Source organism: Bombina bombina, chromosome 4 (assembly GCF_027579735.1).
Source record: "Bombina bombina isolate aBomBom1 chromosome 4, aBomBom1.pri, whole genome shotgun sequence".
Lineage (NCBI taxonomy): Eukaryota > Metazoa > Chordata > Amphibia > Anura > Bombinatoridae > Bombina > Bombina bombina.
Window position 1 is genome coordinate 405,029,800 of NC_069502.1, and position 17,938 is coordinate 405,047,737.

At 40.1% G+C, this 17,938-nt stretch overlaps 1 protein-coding gene across 1 annotated transcript in view; it reads right to left on the bottom strand.

Annotated features, from left to right (window-relative positions):
* The window catches only part of DLG1 (discs large MAGUK scaffold protein 1), a gene marked incomplete in the record, with an annotated part of 930,518 nt that overhangs the window by 511,814 nt on the left and 400,766 nt on the right, over window positions 1–17,938 (bottom strand).

Consider the following 17,938-nt stretch of genomic DNA (forward strand, 5'->3'; position numbering starts at 1 on the left):
CTTTAATCTGTTAGGGACAAAAATGCCTGCATATGCCTTAAAGGGACACTTGAGTCAAAATAAACTTATGATTCAGATAGAGCATGCAGTTTTAAGAAACTTTCCAACTGACTTCCATTATTAAATTTTATAGTGTCTTTATGTACAAACGTTCTGGGGAACAAGTTCTTACTGAGCATTTGCACAAGCCCACAGGGTATACTTATACTAGTCTGTGATTGGCTGATGCCTGTCACATGATACAGGGGGCCAGAAAAAAATCTACTGCTTATTTAAAATTTAGAGTAGGTGTTATTGCATTGTATATTTATTATATACTTGTTAATTATGCAATTCTACTGCATTTAGTGGTCATTTACGATATAATCAATCATTAGGAAAAATTACATGCAAGCTCTATTCAATAGCATGCACTACCAAATTGTCAGAAACAGAAAATCTTCATCACTTTTTGTAAATGTTCAAAAACTACAACTATTAATTTGACATCACTATTCTTATGCAACACTTTCCATTAATTTCCTAATTCTATTTCTTCATAAGCTGTTCCTTTAACTGATCAGTACCTGGACAGTTGTTGCATTCCCTTAAATTGTATAATAGAGTTGGACGCATGTACAGTATTTCTATAAGGCATACTGCATAAATGATGCAGATCAGTTCATTGATTGTCCTATTTGATTTATTTAACATTATGATGAATGTACCACTATAACTTGTGTGTTTTTTTCCCCCAATGATTTTCAAGGCTTTGGATCTGTTTTCCACAGAGAGTGCACAATCCATTACTCCTGGGAATTGCTCTTCCCTGTCACTAAGAGGAGGCAAAGACTCCAAAAACCCCAAGAGCTCTTTAAAACGTCTCCCACCTCACTGGTAAATTCATTTGATGTACAGCCAAGCAAAAGAGGTAGGAAAAGAAACAAGAGTAAAATAATAGGAGCAGAGGAAAAAAGATGTGCGCAAAAAAAAAGGATGGGGTCTCATGGACTCTCACCACCATGAAATAAATTAATTTATCAGGTAAGCATAAATTATGTTTTCTTTCATGCAGAGTCCATGATACATTACCGCTGAGAACCGATACCCAAGCCGTGGAATCCACAAGTAATGAGAAATAAAGGCGGGATAACAAGAAAATCTTTTTTCACCGAGAAATTAAATCCACAAGCCAAATAGAACCCAAAGAATAAATCAGTTAATATGCAATTAAAAAGACCAACAGGCAAAAACAAAATTATCCTAAGAAAATTTGCCTGAAGGACTTCCTACCAAAGGCTGTCTCAGAAGAAGCAAAACACATAAAAATTATAGAATTTTGTAAAAGTATGCAAAAAAAGACCAAGTAGCTACCTTGCAAAATTGGTCAACAGAAGCCTTATTCTAAAAAGCCCAAGAAGAGGATATTGATCTGGTAAAATGGTTAGAAATCCATCTAGGTCAAGGCTGTCCCACCTCCAAATAAGCCTTATTGATCAAATGTTTCAACTAAGCCAAAGAAACAGCAGATGCTTTCTTACCCTTACTGGAATCAGAAAAGTAAACAAACTAGAAGTTTGTCTGAAATCCTTATAATCCTTCAAGGCTCTTACAACATACAAATTATGAAGCAGCCTCTCTGGAGAATTTTAGGATTAAGACATAAAGAAGGCACAACAATTTCCCAATTTATATAATCCAAAGACACAACCTTAGGAAAAAAGTCAAATGCGGTCCATAAACCACCTTATCCTGATAAAAAATAAATTAAGGAGAATCACATGAACAACAAGACAACTCAGACTCTTCTAGCAGAAGAGATAGCCAAAACATAAAACTTTCCAAGAAAGAGAAATTGGTTTAAAGCGGTAGTCTACACCAGAATTTTTATTATTTAAAAAGATAGATAATCCCTTTATTACCCATTCCCTAGTTTTGCACAACCAACACAGTTATATAAATACACTTTTTCCTCTGTGATTACCTTGTATCTAAGCCTCTGCAAACTGCCCCCTTATTTCAGTTCTTTTGACAGACATACATTTTAGCCAATCAGAGCTAGTTCACCTGAACTCCACATGCCTGAGCACAATGTTATCTATATGACACACATTTACTGACAAACATGAACTAACATCCTCTAGTGGTGAAAAACTGTCAAAATGCCCTGACAGAAAAGGCAGCCTTCAAGGGCTTAGAAATTGGAATATGAACCTCCTAGGTTTAGCTTTCAACTAAGAATACCAAGAGAACAAAGCAAAATCGGAGATAAAAGTAAATTGGAAAATTGTTTAAAATTACATTCTCTATCTGAATCATGAAAGTTTATTTTGGACTAGACTGTTCCTTTAAGAAAAGGTTAAATTCTAGACAACGCTAAAACAAAATCATGAATGTCAGAAAGATCAACAATCTTCTAGTGGAATGAAACTAAAAGAGCAGAAATCTGACCTTTCAAATAGCTGGCAGATAAACGCTTATCTAAACCATCCACCAAAAATTGCAAAACCCAAGGAATTCAAAAACAATGCCAGGAAGAAGCCATGATCTATACACCAGAAAATAAAGGCCTTCCAGATCTTATACTAAATCTTCATACTCAAAGGCTTGCTGGCCTGTATTCTAAGTCTCAGCAACAGAAACAGAGAAACCTCTGTGCCTGAGTACTAATTGTTGAATCTTCATGCCGTTAAACTTAGGGGAGACAAGATCCTAATGGAAAAATTGATCTTAAGACAGACGGTACAGACACAGAGGAAGAGACCAATGAGGGCAACTGGATATCTGAACAAGATTTGCATACCAGACCCTGCAAGACCAAACTGAAGCAATTAGGATTCTAGCCTGATCTTGGTAATCAATCTGGGAAGAAAAACCAGGAGGAGGAAAAACATAAAGCCAGCCATGGAGCAACCAGAGTATCAACAAACTCCCCTGAGTGTCCCTGGCACTCAAATATCTAACAAGTTTATTATTCAATAGAAAGGCCATCAGATCTATCTCTGGGAGACCCTAAAGATCCACTATCTGATTGAAAACATCCATATAGAGAGACAACTCCCCTGGCTGCAGTGACTGACGACTGAGAAAAACTTCTTCCCAGTTGTTCACTCTTGGAATAAAAACTGCAGAATTCAGGCAACAATTGTCTGCTGCCCAGGAAAGAATATATGACACTTCCTTCATTGCTGGAGAACTACAAGTCCCCCCCCCCCCCCCCCCCCGTGAATGATGAAAGCCAATGCAAAAACAATTTCTGTCTGAAAATGGAACTACAACTACTTTTTAAACAGAGGCCAACTCTGAAGGGCTCTAAAAAATGCATGGAGCACAACAACATTAATTGGCAACATTGTCTCTTGGGGAAACCAAACCCCTTGTGCCCTCAGAAACCCCAAAATGACCCCCCTAATGTGAAAGACTTGCATCTGAAATAATCACAGTCCATATGGAAAAAGCAAAAAAAGCCCACTGCATAATAAGCTGATAATTCAGCCACCCAGGCAGGGACTAACTTTTCCTGTGATCAAGATAAATATTTTAAATCTGCACCATTGCTGAAGCATACAAAGCCTCAAGTAAAAATGAGCAAATGAAAAAGCATCCAAATGCAGTAAAATCATGAGACCTAATGCCTTTATACAAAAGAGCAACTGAAAGAAAAGAAAGTGAAGATTTTTAACAAGCTAACTCTAGATTCAACCCTCTTGGAACTGTCAAAGAGAGGTTCATGAAAACTAAATCTATCTGAACTCTCAGAAAAACAACCCTTGTCTGAGGAACCAGAGAACCCTTTGGAAAATTGCTTTTCCAACCATGTTGTTAAAGAAACAACAATGAGAGATTCTACTAAATGAAAAAATAAAGCAGAGCCAACATATCGACCAGGTAAGGAAACACTGCAATACCCTGAGTTCTGATCACAGACATAATACATATTCTGGTAGAGCAACAAACTGAAAGTGTTTGTCCACAAACGCAAACCATGAAAATTAATAATATCCCTTGAATTGCAACATGAACATAAGCATCCTTAAAATCTAATGTGGACATAAACTGAACTTGCTGAACAAAAAGGTAGAATGGACCAAATAGTTTCCATTTTGAAAGCAGGAACTCTGACAGTCAGTTTCAAGATCCAAAACTGGTCTGAAAGGTCCTTCCTTCTTAGGATGTTGGAACAATTAAGAGATTTGAATAAAATCCCATTCCCTGTTCGAACAAAAGGAATAGGAACAATCACTCGCATAGATTCTAGATCAGAAATGGACAGAAAAAAACAGCCTGAACATAGGACAGAATAAACCTCTCTCTGGGAGGCCTAGTTCTAAAACCTATTTGATAACCCTGAGACACGATACTTAGAACCCTGGATAAGAGGGCAGATCTTTTTGACTGCTTAGACTTGATCCAGGTAGATCAAACTAGGCTTCCAGGCATAGCCAAAGGAACCTGGTTTCTGAGAGGAGGATCCCGACTTCTGTTCCTTGTTTTGACAAAAACATAATTTATGCTTACCTGATAAGTTATTTCTTTCATTATGGTGAGAGTCCACAATCCATTATTCTTGGGAATTACTCTTCTCTACCACTAGGAGGAGGCATAGATCCCAAACCCCAATAGCCCTATAAAACCCCTCCCACCTCTCACATACATTAGACTAACATTTAGCCAAGCAAAGTGAGGTAAAAAAAAGAAAGGAAAAAAGATGTGCTAAAGAAAAAAACTGACCCCCAAAAAACATAAGGGTGGGGTCTTGTGGACTCACCCCATGAAAGAAATTAATTTATCAGGTAAGCATAAAATAGGTTCTCTTTCATACAGGTGGTGAGAGTCCATAATACATTACTCATTGGTATACAAAGTTTTGGAGTCCACGAGTAATAACTTAAAGGGGGGAATTTAAAAACATTTTTTTTTTTTTCACTGAGAAATTTTTAATGCACTTAAAATAAATCAAACCTGCAAAAAAAAAAACAAGAACCTTTCTAGCAAGGGGCTAAATCAGAAGAAGCAAAAAGATAAAAATTATAGAATTTAGTAAAAAAAAGTATGCAAAGAAGACCAAGTAGTTGCCTTGTAAATTTTTATTTCAACTGATGCCTCAATTCTTGAAAGCCGAAAAGTGGCAACTGACCTAGTAGAATGAGCATTAATCCACTGTGGTGCCTCCAAATAAGCTTTGTGAATAAAACGTTTTAACCAAGAGGCCAAAGAAACAGCAGAGGCCTTCTAACCTTTGCTAGGACCAGAAAAAAGAACAAACAAACTAAGTTTGTCTAAAATCCTTAGAAGCATCAATGCAATATTTCAATGACCTAACAGCATCCAAATAGTGTAAAGATCTCTCAGAAGCATTCTAAGGCTTAGGACACAAAGAAGGAACAACAATGTCTCTGCTAATAATTTCTGAAAAAACTACCTTAGGCAAAATTGAAAGGATGTCTGTAAAACATAATTTATGCTTACCTGATAAATTCCTTTCTTCTGTTGTGTGATCAGTCCACGGGTCATCATTACTTCTGGGATATAACTCCTCCCCAACAGGAAATGCAAGAGGATTCACCCAGCAGAGCTGCATATAGCTCCTCCCCTCCACGTCAGTCCCAGTCATTCGACCAAGAATCAACGAGAAAGGAGTAACCAAGGGTGAAGTGGTGACTGGAGTATAATTTAAAAGATATTTACCTGCCTTAAAACAGGGCGGGCCGTGGACTGATCACACAACAGAAGAAAGGAATTTATCAGGTAAGCATAAATTATGTTTTCTTCTGTTATGTGTGATCAGTCCACGGGTCATCATTACTTCTGGGATACCAATACCAAAGCAAAAGTACACGGATGACGGGAGGGATAGGCAGGCTCATTATATAGAAGGAACCACTGCCTGAAGAACCTTTCTCCCAAAAATAGCCTCCGAAGAAGCAAAAGTGTCAAATTTGTAAAATTTGGAAAAAGTATGAAGCGAAGACCAAGTTGCAGCCTTGCAAATCTGTTCAACAGAGGCCTCATTCTTAAAGGCCCAAGTGGAAGCCACAGCTCTAGTGGAGTGAGCTGTAATTCTTTCAGGAGGCTGCTGACCAGCAGTCTCATAGGCTAAACGTATTATGCTACGAAGCCAAAAAGAGAGAGAGGTAGCAGAAGCTTTTTGACCTCTCCTCTGTCCAGAATAAACGACAAACAGGGAAGAAGTTTGGCGAAAATCTTTAGTTGCCTGCAAGTAGAACTTGAGGGCACGAACTACATCCAGATTGTGTAGAAGACGTTCCTTCTTTGAAGAAGGATTTGGACACAAGGATGGAACAACAATCTCTTGATTGATATTCCTGTTAGTGACCACCTTAGGTAAGAACCCAGGTTTAGTACGCAGAACTACCTTGTCTGAGTGAAAAATCAGATAAGGAGAATCACAATGTAAGGCTGATAACTCAGAGACTCTTCGAGCCGAGGAAATAGCCATTAAAAACAGAACTTTCCAAGATAACAATTTTATATCAATGGAATGAAGGGGTTCAAATGGAACACCCTGTAAAACGTTAAGAACTAAGTTTAAACTCCATGGCGGAGCAACAGCTTTAAACACAGGCTTGATCCTAGCTAAAGCCTGACAAAAAGCCTGGACGTCTGGATTTTCTGACAGACGCCTGTGTAACAAGATGGACAGAGCTGAAATCTGTCCCTTTAATGAACTAGCTGATAAACCCTTTTCTAACCCTTCTTGTAGAAAAGACAATATCCTAGAGATCCTAACCTTACTCCAGGAGTAATGTTTGGATTCGCACCAGTATAGGTATTTACGCCATATTTTATGGTAAATCTTTCTGGTAACAGGCTTCCTAGCCTGTATCAGGGTATCAATAACCGACTCAGAAAAACCACGTTTTGATAAAATCAAACGTTCAATTTCCAAGCAGTCAGCTTCAGAGAAGTTAGATTTTGATGTTTGAATGGACCCTGTATCAGAAGGTCCTGTCTTAGAGGTAGAGACCAAGGCGGACAGGATGACATGTCCACTAGATCTGCATACCAAGTCCTGCGTGGCCATGCAGGCGCTATTAGAATCACTGATGCTCTCTCCTGTTTGATTTTGGCAATCAATCGAGGAAGCAGCGGAAAGGGTGGAAACACATAAGCCATCCCGAAGTTCCAAGGTGCTGTCAAAGCATCTATCAGAACCGCTCCCGGATCCCTGGATCTGGACCCGTAGCGAGGAAGTTTGGCGTTCTGGCGAGACGCCATGAGATCTATCTCTGGTTTGCCCCAACGTCGAAGTATTTGGGCAAAGACCTCCGGATGAAGTTCCCACTCCCCCGGATGAAAAGTCTGGCGACTCAAGAAATCCGCCTCCCAGTTCTCCACTCCCGGGATGTGGATTGCTGACAGGTGGCAAGAGTGAGACTCTGCCCAGCGAATTATCTTTGATACTTCCACCATTGCTAGGGAGCTTCTTGTCCCTCCCTGATGGTTGATGTAAGCTACAGTCGTGATGTTGTCCGACTGAAACCTGATGAACCCCCGAGTTGTTAATTGGGGCCAAGCTAGAAGGGCATTGAGAACTGCTCTCAATTCCAGAATGTTTATTGGAAGGAGACTCTCCTCCTGATTCCATAGTCCCTGAGCCTTCAGAGAATTCCAGACAGCGCCCCAACCTAGTAGGCTGGCGTCTGTTGTTACAATTGTCCAGTCTGGCCTGCTGAATGGCATCCCCCTGGACAGGTGTGGCCGATGAAGCCACCATAGAAGAGAATTTCTGGTCTCTTGATTCAGATTCAGAGTAGGGGACAAATCTGAGTAATCCCCATTCCACTGACTTAGCATGCATAATTGCAGAGGTCTGAGGTGTAGGCGTGCAAAAGGTACTATGTCCATTGCCGCTACCATTAAGCCGATCACCTCCATGCATTGAGCTACTGACGGGTGTTGAATGGAATGAAGGACACGGCATGCATTTTGAAGCTTTGTTAACCTGTCCTCTGTCAGGTAAATCTTCATTTCTACAGAATCTATAAGAGTCCCCAAGAATGGAACTCTTGTGAGAGGAAAAAGAGAACTCTTCTTTTCGTTCACTTTCCATCCATGCGACCTTAGAAATGCCAGAACTAACTCTGTATGAGACTTGGCAGTTTGAAAGCTTGAAGCTTGTATTAGAATGTCGTCTAGGTATGGAGCTACCGAAATCCCTCGCGGTCTTAGTACCGCCAGAAGGGCACCCAGAACCTTTGTGAAGATTCTTGGAGCCGTAGCCAATCCGAATGGAAGAGCTACAAACTGGTAGTGCCTGTCTAAGAAGGCAAACCTTAGATACCGGTGATGATCTTTGTGGATCGGTATGTGAAGGTAAGCATCCTTTAAATCCACTGTGGTCATGTACTGACCCTCTTGGATCATGGGTAAGATTGTCCGAATAGTTTCCATTTTGAACGATGGAACTCTTAGGAATTTGTTTAGAATCTTTAAATCTAAGATTGGCCTGAAAGTTCCCTCTTTTTTGGGAACCACAAACAGGTTTGAGTAGAACCCTTGTCCTTGTTCCGACCGCGGAACCGGATGGATCACTCCCATTATTAACAGATCTTGTACGCAGCGTAGAAACGCTTCTTTCTTTATCTGGTTTGTTGACAACCTTGACAGATGAAATCTCCCTCTTGGGGGAGATAATTTGAAGTCTAGAAGGTATCCCTGAGATATGATCTCTAGTGCCCAGGGATCCTGAACATCTCTTGCCCAGGCCTGGGCGAAGAGAGAGAGTCTGCCCCCCACTAGATCCGGTCCCGGATCGGGGGCTCTCGGTTCATGCTGTCTTTGGGGCAGCAGCAGGTTTCCTGGCCTGCTTGCTCTTGTTCCAGGACTGGTTAGGCTTCCAGCCTTGCCTGTAACGAGCAACAGCTCCTTCCTGTTTTGGTGCAGTGGAGGTTGATGCTGCTCCTGTTTTGAAGTTCCGAAAGGGACGAAAATTAGACTGTCTAGCCTTAGCTTTGGCTTTGTCTTGAGGTAGGGCGTGGCCCTTACCTCCTGTAATGTCAGCGATAATCTCTTTCAAACCGGGCCCAAATAAAGACTGCCCCTTGAAAGGTATATTAAGTAATTTGGACTTAGAAGTAACATCAGCTGACCAGGATTTTAGCCACAGCGCCCTACGTGCCTGTATGGCGAATCCTGAGTTCTTAGCCGTAAGTTTGGTTAAATGTACTACGGCCTCCGAAATGAAGGAATTAGCTAGTTTAAGGACTCTAAGCCTGTCCGTAATGTCGTCTAGCGTAGATGAACTAAGGTTCTCTTCAAGCGACTCAATCCAAAATGCTGCCGCAGCCGTAATCGGCGCGATACATGCAAGGGGTTGTAATATAAAACCTTGTTGAACAAACATTTTCTTAAGGTAACCCTCTAATTTTTTATCCATTGGATCTGAGAAAGCACAGCTATCCTCCACCGGGATAGTGGTACGCTTAGCTAAAGTAGAAACTGCTCCCTCCACCTTGGGGACCGTTTGCCATAAGTCCCGAGTGGTGGCGTCTATTGGAAACATCTTTCTAAATATTGGAGGGGGTGAGAACGGCACACCGGGTCTATCCCACTCCTTAGTAACAATTTCAGTTAGTCTCTTAGGTATAGGAAAAACGTCAGTACTCGCCGGTACCGCAAAGTATTTATCCAACCTACACAGTTTCTCTGGTATTGCAACGGTGTTACAATCGTTGAGAGCTGCTAAGACCTCCCCTAGTAATACACGGAGGTTCTCCAATTTAAATTTAAAATTTGAAATATCTGAGTCCAATCTGTTTGGATCAGAACCGTCACCCACAGAATGAAGCTCTCCGTCCTCATGCTCTGCGAGCTGTGACGCAGTATCAGACATGGCCCTAGCATTGTCAGCGCACTCTGTTCTCACCCCAGAGTGATCACGCTTGCCTCTTAGTTCTGGTAATTTAGACAAAACTTCAGTCATAACAGTAGCCATATCTTGTAATGTTATCTGTAATGGCCGCCCAGATGTACTAGGCGCCAAAATATCACGCACCTCCCGGGCGGGAGATGCAGGTACTGCCGCGTGAGGCGAGTTAGTCGGCATAACTCTCCCCTCGCTGTTTGGTGAAATTTGTTCACATTGTACAGATTGACTTTTATTTAAAGTAGCATCAATACAGTTAGTACATAAATTTCTATTGGGCTCCACCTTGGCATTGGAACAAATGACACAGATATCTTCCTCTGAGTCAGACATGTTTAACACACTAGCAAAAAACTTACAACTTGGTTATAATCTTTTTTAGCAAAAAACGTACTGTGCCTCAAAGAGGTACTAACGATTAAATGACAGTTGAAATAATGAACTGAAAAACAGTTATAGCATCAAACTTTAAAACAACAAAACTTTTAGCAAAGGTTTGTTCCCATTAGTAAAATAACAATAATTAAATTTGACATAAAAAATACAAAGCAACGTTTTTATTCACAGTCACTATAAGAATTCTCACAGCTCTGCTGAGAGAATTTACCTCCCTTCAAAGAAGTTTGAAGACCCCTGAGATCTATCAGAGATGAACCGGATCATGCAGGAAATATAAAAGTAACTGACTGGTATTTTTTGATGCGTAGCAAAGAGCGCCAAAAACGGCCCCTCCCTCTCCCACACAGCAGTGAAGAGAAACGAAACTGTCACAATTAAAGCAAAAAAACTGCCAAGTGGAAAATAATGCCCAAATATTTATTCACACAGTACCTCAGCAATGTAAACGATTCTACATTCCAGCAAAAACGTTTAACATGATAAATAGTTATTAAAAAGGATTAGTGACCTTTAACAGAGTAGTTCCGGTGAAATACCATCCCCAGAATACTGAAGTGTATACATACATGTCATTTTAACGGTATGGCAGGATTTTCTCATCAATTCCATTCAGAAAATAAAAACTGCTACATACCTCAATGCAGATTCATCTGCCCGCTGTCCCCTGATCTGAAGCCTTTACCTCCCTCAGATGGCCGAGAACAGCAATATGATCTTAACTACTCCGGTTAAAATCATAGTAAAAAACTCTGACAGATTCTTCCTCAAACTCTGCCAGAGAAGTAATAACACGCTCCGGTGCTATTTTAAAATAACAAACTTTTGATTGAAGTCATAAAAACTAAGTATAATCACCATAGTCCTCTCACACATCCTATCTAGTCGTTGGGTGCAAGAGAATGACTGGGACTGACGTGGAGGGGAGGAGCTATATGCAGCTCTGCTGGGTGAATCCTCTTGCATTTCCTGTTGGGGAGGAGTTATATCCCAGAAGTAATGATGACCCGTGGACTGATCACACATAACAGAAGAAAACAGCTTTTATATTGATGAAAAATTATATAAGGAGGGTAGATATCTCAGAAACTCTTCTAGCAGAATAGCCAAAAGAAATAACACTTTCCAAGAAAGTAGTTTAATTTCCAATTTATGCATAGGTTCCGGTGCCTGCAAAACCCTTAAAGGTACATAAAACCCCAAATTAAAATTTTCTGATTTAGATAGACCCTACAATTTTAAACAACTTTCCAATTTACTTCTATTATCTAATTATCTTTGTTTTCTTGTTATCCTTTAATAAAAATCAGGGAAGTAAGTTCAGGAGAGTGCATGTGTCTGCAGCACTAAATGACAGTAGTTTTGCAGCAATGTTATACATTAGCAAGAGTACTAAATGGCAGCACTTCCTGCAATGATTCAGGCATGTGCATGCAACCTATCTAGATATCTATTCAACAAAGTACAACATAAAAACAACGTTTGCTAATAGGAGTAAATTGGAAACTTTGTTAAAATTGAATTCTCTATCCAAATAATGTTTTTCATGTCCCTTTAAAGATACAGTCAACTTGAAAAGTGTTATTGTTTAAAAAGATAGATAATCCATTTATTACCCATTCCCAAGTTTTACATAACCAACACGGTTATATTAATACACTTTTTACCTCTGTGATTACCTTGTTTCTAAGCCTCTGCAGACTGCCCCTTATCTCAGTTCTTTTGGCAGACTTGCATTTTAGCCACTCAGTGCTGACTCAAATAACTTCATGGGAGTGAGCACAATGTTATCTATATGACACACATGAACTAGCACTGTCTAACTTTGAAAAACAGTCAAAATGCACTGAGATAAGGCGGCGTCAAAAGCTTAGAAATCCGTTAATGAGCCTACCTAGGTTTAGCTTTCAACAAAGAATACCAATGGAAAAACAATGCACAATTGATGATATAAGTAAACTGGAAAGTTGTGTAAAAATGCATGTCCTATCTCAATAATGAAAGATTAATTTTGATTTGACTGTTCTTTTAGTACCAGATTAAGATTCCATAGAGGAGAAATAGGCTTGCCAACAAGTTTAATACAAACCAGAGCCTGAACAAAACTATGAACATCAGGAAGATTAGCAATCTTTTTGTGGAACAAAACTGAAAGAGAAGAAATCTGCCCCTTCAGAGAACTGGCAGATAGGCCTCAATCTAGACCATCCTGCAAAACCTGCAGAAGCCTATGAATTCTAAAATAATGCCAAGAAAAACCATGATCTATACATCAGGAAATAAGGGCCTTTCTGACCTTGTGATAGATCTTCCTAGTTACAGGCTTACGAGCCTGAATTAAGGTTTCAATTACAGAATCAGAGAAACCCTTTTGACTAAGGACTAAACGTTCAATTTCCATGCCATCAAGTTCAGTGACTTGAGATCCGGAGGGGAAAAATAAACCTTGGGACAGGTCTGACCGCAGAAGAAGAGGCCAAGGATGGCAACTAGACATCGGTAATAGATCTGCATACCAAATCCTGTGAGTCCACGCTGAGGCAATCATGATTACAGACTACTTCTATAGCCTTATCTTGGAAATTACTCTGGGAAGAAGAACCAGATGCGGAAACAGATAAGCAGTCAGTAAAGGCCAAGGAACTTCTAGAGCATCCACTAACTTGCCTGATGATCCCTGGACCTCACAAAGTACCTGGGAAGTTTGTTCAAACGAGAGGTTAACAAATCTATCTCTTGGAGACCCCAAAGATCGACAATCTGATTGAACACATCCTGGTGAAGAGACCACTCCCCTGGATGTAGAGATTGAGGACTGAGAAAGTCTGCCTTCCATTTGTTCACTCCTGGAATATGAATTGCAGACTAGACAATAATTGGTTTCTGCCCATGAGAGAATCCGAGACACCCCCATCGTTGCCAGGGAACTGTGAGTTCCCTTTTGATGGTTGGCATAAGCTACTACTGTGACATTGTCTGTCTGGAAACGGAGATTAGATTCCCTCTTCAACAGAGGCCAAAACTTGAAGGGCTCTAAATGCACAGTGTTCTAGAACATTGATTGGTAACCTTGGCTCCTGAGGATCCCAAACTTCCTGTGCGGTCAGAGACCCCCAAACAGCTCCTTAACCGGAACACACAAAAATAGAACAATAGCAATAACCACACTAAAATTTGCAAAAAAAAAATATTCCTAAACAGATTACAAAAAACAATTGATTAAATATTCTCAGTGTGGGTAAAAAATAAGCTTCAAACAAAGACATGCAGCTAAATATACATCAAAGATGCCATCACAAATTTGTGTCAGGTGAAAAATCATACTATAAAAAGACATATATATATATATATATATATATATATATATATATATATATATATATATATATATATATATATATATATATATATATATATATATATACACACACACACATACATACATATACACACACATACATACATATACACACATATACATATATATACAGGGCTCAAAATTTCAGGTCGTAAGCTACTAGCCAGGCCAAAATGTTACTAGCCTACCCTCTACCTGCCCACACCATACCCACTAACCCCACCCCCTCTTTGCATATATTGAGCCATTGTGAAGCACATTATTGTGCAGTCATTATTAATATTTTTATTTTATACCTTAAATTAAATAATGCTACATACAGTAATAGATTAACATAAATAAGTGCATAGCAATTAGCCACATCAACTTGGTGGTTCTGGGTAAGACAACAGCTGGATAAAAATAGGAAGTTGTTGAAGTGAGAGAATGGAGAAAGAGTTCTGTCAGTTATGGAAGGTCATAGCAGACCTGAAGATTTTCTTTTAATAATTATCTCTACCGTCTCTATCAACTATATTTCTCCCTCCCTCCCCTCTTCAATCTATATTTTTACCCCCTCCCTTATCTCTCAGACCATGGGGCATATTTATCAAGCTCCGTATGGAGCTTGATGCCCCGTGTTTCTGGCGAGCCTGCAGGCTCTTCAGAAACAGCAGCTATGAAGCAGCGGTCACAAAGACTGCTGCTCCATAACCTGTCCGCCTGCTCTGAGCAGGCGGACAGACATCGCCGGAAATCAACCTGACCGAGTACGATCGGGTTGACACCCCCCCTGCTGGCGGCCGATGGGCCGCGAGTCTGCAGGGGGCGGCGTTGCACCAGCAGCTCTTGTGAGCTGCTGGTGCAATGCTGAATACGGCGAGAGTATTGCTTGCCGTATTCAGCGAGGTCTGGCGGACCTGATCCGCAGTTTTGGATCAGGTCCGCCAGACCTTCATACATATGCCCCATATCTTCTATTTACACTCTTGGTTTCCGCTCTCTGATATCTCTTTACTCTTTTTTTTGTTTTGTTTTCTCCACTCTCTCGTAAAGTTATCTTCTCCACTTTTACTTTTCATCTCCAATCTCTCTCTCTTTCAGAAGTAATAGTCTAAGCACTAATGGAATAACATATCCTTGCCCTTTCAAGGATATATAATATTTTTAGCACATAGCCCAAAATTTGCGTTTGTTAATGCTGCAATTGGAGTGTACAGTTTGATTCAACATTCACTCACTAACTTTCACTCGCCACTATTACATTTCCACTCGCCAATAGCAAGTAAAGTGTGGAAATTTTGAGCCCTGTATATATATATATATATATATATATATATATATATATATATATATATATATATATATATATATATATATATATATATATATATATATATATATATATATATAGCAAAGAAACAAAGTGAAGCACTCACTGGACTTTTGATATCAGTGTGAAATACTTTATTAGTGACGTTTCAGGAGTGTACAAATGAACAAAGTTAGAAAGGCCTGTCGGCCCCTCCCCCAGGCTAGTCTCCAATCCCTGGAGACCGTGTGCAAACATTAGGGGGCTGAACCATATAGGTAGCTCAAATGTGAATTGAATATAACAATACTATATAACAAAAATTGCCATAATAAACAAAATGACATATGTGTCTGTCAAATCATATATGGTGATATTACCAAAAAAAGTGCATCTTCATACAACAAGTGATCAATGATCCCCCATACTCTCTCACTCCCCCAGCCAGTCAGTGCCCCAGGACTGCATGCAAATGGAGCAATCCACACTGTAGGTGATATCATTGGACAATCCCCAACCACACCTACATCTTAAGTAGTCATAACCAACATATACACACAGGGAGAACACTCACAGTTCTTGTTTAACCCTGTAGTGACTATGCAACACTCCTGTATGTGTAACTGCCTTATCGTGGCTCATCCGGCCAGCGTCGCCAGCCAGAGACACACCGCTTTTACCGATAACTCATAGTTGTGCCATACGCCATGCTCCTCATTCAAATCACCTTCCCTGTCACAGTCCGAGGGTGAAACCGTCATCTAGCAAGCCACTCCCAAAACCACTCCCATATAACCTCATAGGAGCACCAGGGGCACACCCCTTCTCCTATAGGTTGGGAGCTTAAGTCTAATGACAGCTCGGCATCTCGCAAACCTCTCCCAAAACCACTACCATATAACCTCATAGGAGCACCAGGGGTGCACCCCTTCTCCTATAGGTCGGGAACTTAAGTCTAATGACAGCTCGGCATAGTATTATAAACAACTTAGGAGAACGTCCAACCCAATCGTGTCCATACAGCAGATGTCTGTAGGTAAACTCTGTCTAGCGCCTACCTGCACACTAATGAACTAGCCCCACAAAAGGGAATCAGATACCCAAACTCCGCTAATAGGTGAAAAATACGTTCATGCTATAATAATGAAACCTTGTACTGTCACCTATTGCTCTGGCTATTATCGTGTCACAAAGATCGCATCACCTCCCCTACCGGCATACTAGGTTCATATGGAGAGTATGTATCCACAATGCCACATGGACGAAACCGACCACTCTGTAATCATCTGGAGCCTCAGTTGTATCTGCTCTAGTGATTTCCACACCAAGTGATGTAAACCCCTCCCCCGTTACATAATAAGAGTGACAGGGTTACACCTACTCCACTATGGGTTGGGAGAATGAGACTCAATTGTAAATAACTGTATAGACATCCGTATCTCATCAAAGCGAATGTTAGCTACCATACTAGGCTCAAAAAACAAATCACAACCTAACCAGTACCCACTATGGAAGCTAAATGAAATTGGAGTCCTAAAAAAGGGGAAACCAAACAAACCTCATATCCTGGAATCAATATTATACCACATGCATTCAGCTCGTGAGGAAGAGAACAATAAAAACAAAAGTAGCCGTCATAGAGGTCAGAGGACTGCCCCTGATATCTATAGTTGGATAGGGCGAGAATTAAAGACAGCTTAGATACTCCAACAAAATTGAAGACCACAACCCTCCTGCGGCAGAGTACAATATATTTTTGAGGTCATAATGATCATCTATCTGGTCCATACCTGTGTGCTCTACTCAATCAAATGTGAGACAACAAAGATAGTGATCCATCAATGAACAGGGTAATAACGCCCTCCAGCTAAGGGCTTGAGGACATTCCTCAGCACCTTCTAGTCAACAACCTACTGATCATAGACACATATGTACCATGGGACGCTACTATTTTCGCATCTTAGAAACTAATCCATAACTAGGAAACCATCACTTATCCAGCACGGGAACGGAGATGTGGGATCACAAGCACAGTAGAATACTGTATACATTTTGTATGGTTGTAGTAGGATATTTGTTCCTAACATGAGACTTTTTTGGTCTCTTTTTATTATGTCTCTGTCTTATGTGTATGCTTTTATCTTGTTTTGTTTTCACAGCACTTACACGGTTTTTCACATAGGGTGCACGTGATCCCACATCTCAATTCCCGTGCTGGATAAGTGACGGGTCCCTAGTTATGGATTAGGTTCTAAGATGGGAAACTAGTGGCGTCCCATGTTACTTATGTGTCTATGTAAAAAACAAAGGTAGGCCCAGCACTCACCATCCAATTAAGGGTGCACGCTGCCGGGGTCTTTGCACCAACCCCAATGTAGACAAAGTAAAAGAAAAAGGTAGCAGCACCACAGTATAAAGATTTTCAACTGCTTTTAATGAAGAAACATTCAAAAAAACAACGATGTTTCGGTCAGCACCTGACCTTAATCATGTTGTATGTAGAAATGTCTAAACACACTCCTTAAGTAGCTATAAGGGGAGGGGTTACAAATACCTGGGTAGGTGTGCAGCCTTATAGTTAACCCTTTCTTATACAATACAAAATACAGTTTTCATGCTCCCTCTAGTGGGTAAAGATACTTCAGTTTAAACTTCTATAGTTACCTGTAAGACACAATATAAATATATACATTATTAAAACATCAATGAAACAGATGTTTCTATTACAAAAAAACTATTATCACCTTCTTTTAACTACCTATTCAGATCACTATATCTAAGAGTATATGTCACTCATTATTGAAAAAATATTCATAGTGTTACATGCCAGTTTCTCTACTTTTAAGTATAGATTATCCCCACCCCTCCTGGGTCTCCTGATTTGTTCAATAACCTGGTATCTCAATTGAGAGATAGTATGACCTGCCTGTAAAAAATGGTTAGAGACTGGAGCATCCCTATTCCCACATCGTATGTTAGACTTGTGTTCAACAATTCTAACCCTTACTCTACGTGTAGATTCACC